Here is a 7,145-nt window from a genome sequence, read left to right as displayed (position 1 = left end):
AGGATTAACAACCAAAAACATGTTTGAAACTGCAAGCCCAGTTGGTATCTAACAACATCAATGCCTCCTCATAAACAGTCTTTTATAAGTAATTTGCAGTGTTTTGCATGTATAACACCTGATGACATGTGATGTAGAATGAAATTCAGATGATGGGCTTTGATTCTTTTATGTGTCCAGACTCCCACCAAACTCCTGCGTAAAAGGAGAAACTCATTTGTTCCTCAAGTGCAGTAACTATTAGTGCATTCGATTTCTGTGGCAGAAGCAATGACAACAGTCCCCATAAGAGGGCAGTTGTGTCTCCCCTCCACGTTCCCCCACTACCGGCCCTCCTCCCCAGCCATGGAGACAGAACTTCAGCTACTGGAGACTGATGGGAATGGCCAAGCTGTAACAAACTCTCCCACGTTGGCTTGATCAATTCCGTACCCTAGAGCAAGATGAAAAAGGGTTTGTCCTTATTAGTAACAGGAGGGTTTATTGCACTTGACTTTGTGAAGAAAGGGGCCTTGACAAAACCTGGAGGTGAGGACGGTTTGGAGGCGCTGAGTTTAGATGCCTGGGGACTGAGCCACCTTCAGAACGCTTCAGCTTAAAATAGCTTTGCAACCCACAGGAAACTGGGAATGTATACCTCTTGCACAATTTAACGTCTCTGTTTCGGAGGAAGGGTGTTTAAATTACAACACTGTTTGACAACAGTTTTACTATGTAAAGGATGCTCTTTAAACAAACCTAGGACTTGGCTGAAGCCTGCATTGCTGTAGTCGGCCACTGACTGGGTGGCTCCCAGTGGAGGGTTAGTCCTGGGGAACTAACCAGAAGAGCTTATATTGTAAAGCCCAACAGCCTACTACTCAACATGGCGAGAGTTCACAGATGCCATTTCCAACATCAATGTGGTATTTTTAATAACCATGGATAACCTCATGGATACTTAATGTATGCTGTATGACTCTGTCATTAATGGGCAGTGTTATTCATACTTAAACATGTTGAATTAAAGCCTTAGGACATTTGGCTTAACCAGCCAATTTCATGTACATTTTGCTGATCCTCTTATTGCAGTTTACTTTTTTTAATCCTCACTGAGGATATTTTTTTCCCATTGATGTTTAGAGAAAGTGGAAGGGAGGGAGGGAAGGAGAGAGAGAAACACTGATGTGAGAGAGACACATCGATTGATTGCCTCCCACACGTACCCCAACTGGGACCCAGGATCAAACCTGAAACCCAGGTATGTGCCCTTGACTGGGAATCGAACCCAGGACCCTTTGGTGGGCCAGCCGATGCTCTAACCACTTAGCCACAGTGGCCAGGGCATATTGCAGTTTATTTTTAATTGAGTATATCTGATAAAACAGATTTTAAGTGGCATCCTAGTTTATGATGTTACTTTAGTAGGTTTCCAAGGCATGGCTGAGTATGAGCCTGGCCTTTAAATCACTGTCTTTTATAGTATGCACCATCTAGGATTTCAAAAGACACATACAGTAGGTCCTCAGGTTACGTCGGAGATCCGAACTACTTTGCAATGTAACGCGATTTTTGCCGAAAGTCGGAACCCACCTACATAAGCACCTATGTCACTCACATGGAGCACATACACAGCAGTAATGAAGCGAAACAGTAAAAAAAAATTAAAAGATAACAATTCCTGACCTTTATTTGTAGTAAATAAATAATAAAAAACATAAAGCACATATGTACATACATCTAAATGATGGAACTTTTCTTTTATATAAATAAATGGAAGATGGCGACGTAACCACGAAACGACGTACACTGAGGACTGCCTGTATCACTTTTTTTCTCAGCAGTTGCAGGTAGAATACCATAGAGGTCGCTCACCATGAGTGCGGAGACAAACGGCAATAAAAAGACCTCTTAGCCCTGGCCGGTTTTGCTCCAACCGAGGACTGAAGGGCTGTGGGTTCAATTCCCAGTCAAGGGCATGTACCTCGGATGCAGGTTTCCCAGCCCTGGTGGGAGCTCATGCAGGAGGCAAACAATGGATGTGTCTATCTCACATTGATATTTCTCTCTCTCCCCCTCCCGTCCACTCTCTCTAGAAATCAATGGAAAAAGTATCCTAGGTGAGGATTTAAAAAACAAGAAACTAGCCTTACCGGTTTGGCTCAGTGGATAGAGTGTTGGCCTGCAGACTCAAGGGTCCCAGGTTCAATTCCGGTCAAGGGCATGTACCTTGGTTGTGGGCACATACCCAGTAGGGGGTGTGCAGGAGGCGGCTGATGGATGTTTCTCTCTCATCGATGTTTCTAACTCTCTGTCCCTCTCCCTTCCTCTCTGTAAAAAAATCAATAAAATGTATTTTTTTAAAAAAACCTCTTAATTGAGCCAGGATGATTGGAAGCTGGCCACATGGTGACCCATTCTTCTTGGAGGCAACCAAATGAGCTGAAAGGCACCTGTTGCCATTTTCTGCTCGTGGAGTGTAACAGTTCGTGTATCCGTCCAAAGGTCACCGATCAAAAGACTCATCCTGATCATCGTCATAATTACATCCCAAGGCCTGAACCATCAGAATCAGTAAAGTGATAACAGAAAATAGTATGCTTGACAGTGAATTACTTTAAACCAATCATCATTGGTCACTTTGTCTACAGCGACACCCAGTCCTCAGGGTGCCTTCCGCTCGAGGGCTGCGGCACCTGTCACCTGGGTGTGCACTTGTCCCTGCACTGGTCACCCTCACTCCATCCATCCGGGCCTCAGGGTTCCTCCCCCTGCAGCGTGGCTCTGTATACCTCACACCACTCAACATGCCTGACCTTCATCCAACTCCATCATCTTGGGGGACATCCAGCTCCTTCGAGGCCCTCGACAACAGTGGTTCAGAATTCTCTCAGGGCATTGGGATTACCTGGGGAGCTTATAAAAACCAAACCCCTGGACTCCCCAGGCCCGTGGAATTAGCATGGGGGTGGCCCTGGAGAATCAGCATTTTCCAGTTTTGTTGCAAAGCGAGCTTTGGGGCCTCTTGCTCTCCAGGCTTCGTTCCTCCCTGCTCTCATGCATGCTGGAAAAACTAGATGCATATGTTGTGCAGCCAGCCATAAGCTTCCATTCTGGGGTTCTACCCAACACAGTGACTCAGCCTCTCTCTGGCGGCCTGTCCACGGCTCATTGTTCCAGCAGGAATGGAAGGAGGCAGAGCTTCCAGAAGCAACATGTGACCTGTGTTGTGGAACTCGCCAGCCTCCTCCATGGCTTGGCACCAAGATTGTGTACTCAGGGAGTGGGGAGCAAGCGCGGCAGCTGTCTTACAGTGTCAGACACACCGTGACGAGGAGGGGGCAACGAGAAGATCCAGGATCACTGTCGAGGGGGTGCTGCTCCTTGCTGGCTGGCAGTGTCGCCGGAGCAGGGACTGTTTCAAAATACACGTGTCTGACTACGCAAACGTGTGTGTCCTATGTCAGGTAACACTCCTCTCAGTACACAGGCCCCTACAGAAGGAGGACGCTGGTTCTTCTCAAACATGATTCGTACGACTTATTGTGACAGATAGGACAATCCCAGCATGGATGGATGGATGAGTACAGGTAGATACTTGCTCATATTTTTTAAATTCCATGAAGAATCAGACATTAGTCATGGGGATGTGGGGCCTTCAAATGTTGGGCAAATAGAAATTAGTTTACTAATCACAACTTGTTATCTAAATGAAATGGATATTGCAATTCTTCTTAGTGCTATTTTCCAACAATACATCTTTTTGTTTATTTTTCTTAAACATTTTTTAATTTTTTGAGGTATAACTTACATACAGTAAAATCCCCCACCCCCTTTTTAAGTATATAATTCTCTGAGTTCTGACAAATGAATGGTCATGTACCCATCACTACAATCAAGTCATAGAGCAACTCCATCACCCCAAAATCCTTTGTGTCCTACTCCCAGCCCCTAGTAACCACCGGAATATGAGATAGACAAAATCATTTAACATAATGACTCTGAGATTCAGTCCTGCTGCTGGTGGACCTTTTGTTCGTTTCATGGTAGAGTAATTTTCCATTGTATGGACAGTCCACAACCTGTTTATGCATACATTAGTTCAAGGGCATTGGAGTGTTTCCCACTTTGGGAAGACTATGAATAAAGCCGTCATAAACATTTGTATACAGGTTTTGTGCAAACATATATTTTCACTAGAGGCCCGGTGCATGAAAATTCATGCACTGGAGCGGGGAGTGGGGGGCGGGGGTCCCTCAGCCCAGCCTGCTCCCTCTCACAGTCTGGGAGCCCTCAGGGGCAAGAGACGACCCTGCTATCAGGGTAGGGCAATGCCCCATCATACCTCTGCTATTGCCACTGCCAGCAGTGCAAGCCTTGGCTGGCTCTTGTTACCTGATCCTCGGGTGGCCCTGGGCAGCTGGGCAGCCGCCATCCGAGGCTTGCCTGTACCTCAGGCCAGCCCTGGGTGGCTGGGGGGCTGAAGGGACTGGGCGCCGCCATCTTGTGACTGTGGGCACCGCCACATTTGAGGGCGTGGCAGCAATTAGCATATCCCCTCCTTATTGGCTGTGGGTGTCACCATCTTTGTGAGGGCATGATGGTCAATTAGCATATTCCCTCTTTATTAGATAGGATTCCTCTTTAAGTGAGACTTCTGGGTCATAAGGTGGAGGTATGTTTAATTTTGTAAAAAACTCCCAAACCTGGTCCCAAAGGGCATGCACCATTCTGTGTTCCCGCCAGCCAGGTCTGAGCATTCCAGCTGCCCACACACCCACATGCCATTTGGTATTGTCAGGGTTTGTTTTGTTGTTTTGTTTTTAGCCATCCTATTGGGTTTGTAGTGCTAATACATTGTGGTTTTAATTTCCATTTTACTAATAATAGTAACTTTGAAAATCTTTCCATGGGCTTATTTGCCATCTGCATATCTTCTTCAGTAAAATGTCTGGTCAAATCTTTTAACCATTTTTTTAAAATTAGGTTGTTTGGAAGTTAGTTATAGATTCTGGACACGAGTTCTTTATGAGACACACGTTTGCAAATATTCCCTCCTAGTCCGTGTCTCTCTTTTCATTCTGGTTACAGTGTTTTTCAAACAGCAGATTTTTAAAGAAGTTTTGATGGACTCTAATTTATCTTTTTTTCCTTTGATGAATCATTCTTTTAGTGTCATATTGAAAAAATCTTTGCATAACTCAAGGTCACAAAGATTTTTTTCCCCTAGGTTTACTACTAGAAGTTTTATAATTCTGTGTTTTGCATTTAAGTCTGTGGTCCTTTTTTAGTCCAATTTTGTTTATGATGCAAGGTGTGGATCGGGGTTCACTTTTTGCACATGTGGGTGATCAGTTGTTCCAGCAGCATTTATTGAAAAAACTCCTTGTCCATCTCATTCCCTCTGCAGCTGTGTTGGAAGTAAATTGGCCCCACATGTGGGAATCTATTTCTGGACTCCCTTCTGTTGCACTGATCCGCCCTTCATGGGTACCACACTGTCTTGATTACTGTAGCTTTATAGTCAGCATCAAAATCAGAAAGTATGAGTCCTCCAACATTGTTCTTTTACAATATTGTTTTGGTTATTCTGGATTTTTTTTTTTTTTTTGCCTTCCAATGTAAACTTTCAAATACACTTGTTGACTTATACAAGAAAATATTGCTGGAATTTGGCAGGAGAGATGAATTTATAGGTCAGTTTGGGAGAATTTAACATTTTAACAATATTGAGTCTTCCAATCCGTGAATGTAGTGTGTCTCTCCATTTATTTATGTCTTCTTTGATTTCTTTCATCCTTGTTTCCTCATTTTATAGTTTTCACCATTCAGATCTTGCACAGATGTTGGATATATACCAAAGTTTTTCGTGGGTTTGTTTTTTTTTTTTTTTTTTTTGGTGGGGGGAGGGGGTACTATTGTTATTGTACTCTTTTTAATTTTTTTTATTTCCTATTGTTCATTGCTAGTATAGAGTAAGACAGTAGAGTTTTGTATGTTGACCTTGTATCCTGCAACCTTGCTAAATTCACTTGTTATCAGTTCTGGTAGATTCCTTGGTGTTTTCTATAGAGACAATCATGCCATCTGAATAAAGAGACAAAAAATTCATTTTTCCCTCTCCAATTTGTTTGTATTTATTTTCTCGCCACATTGCACTAGCTAGGACCTCCAGTAGGATGTTGAATATGAGACATCTTTGCCCTGTTCCCAATTTAGGGGAAGAGCCTAACATTTTTGCCATTAAGTATGATGTTAGCTGTAGGTTTTTGTACATGCCATTTCAGGTTGAGAACATTTCTTTTTTTACCAGTTTGCTGAGAATTCATCATGAATGGATGTTAAATTTTGTCAAGTGCTTAATATGATTATTTGCTTTTGCTCTATCTGCTGATATGATGAATTACAATGACTGATTTTCTACCGTTGAACCAGCCTTGCATTCCAAAATAAACATCACTTGGTTATAATGTATTATCCTATTTATATTTTGCTGGGTTTGATTTGATAATACTTTGTTGAGAATTCTTTTATTTATGTTCTCAAGCAACATTGGTCTACAGGTTTTTTTCTTGTAGTATATTTGGTATTAGGGCAATACTAGCTTCATAAAATGAGTTGGGAAGTGTTCCCTCCTCTTCTGTTTTCTAGAAGTGTGTGTAGAATTATGATTATTTCTTCTTTGAATGATAGTATTTACCAGTGAAGCCACCTGTTCTAGAGTTTTCTTTGTTAGAAAGTTTTAACTGTAAATATTATTTCTTTAATAACCACCGGACTATTCAGGTTATCTATTCTTTCTTGACTAGGATCTGGAATAAAATAAAAGCTCTGGTCCCTTTCCCACCACTAGGTAACCACAGATGAAGCCCTTGACTCTGATTTCCTTAAGTTATTCAACATACATAATTGAATGCCTTGGCTGATGTTGGGGAAACCAAGAGAGCTAAGGTGTGGTTCTTGCCCTAAAGATACCTATAATCTCTTCTTCCTATTACTTGGGGCTCCTGAAAATCAGACAAGACCTTGCCTTTTATCAGGCCTCTGTTCTGCTAGTAAATGTTTAACAACAGCCTGGGGCGGGGGGGCCCTAACTGTCATGTTTGCCAATTCCCATGATGTAAATACCCCCACTATGGTGGGGTTTCAAGCTACCAGAGTGACTC

This window comes from Plecotus auritus (genome assembly GCF_963455305.1).
Source record: "Plecotus auritus genome assembly, chromosome: 8".
Classification (NCBI taxonomy): Eukaryota; Metazoa; Chordata; class Mammalia; order Chiroptera; family Vespertilionidae; genus Plecotus; species Plecotus auritus.
The sequence above is the reverse complement of the archived record's forward strand: the minus strand, read 5'-3'. Positions refer to the sequence as shown.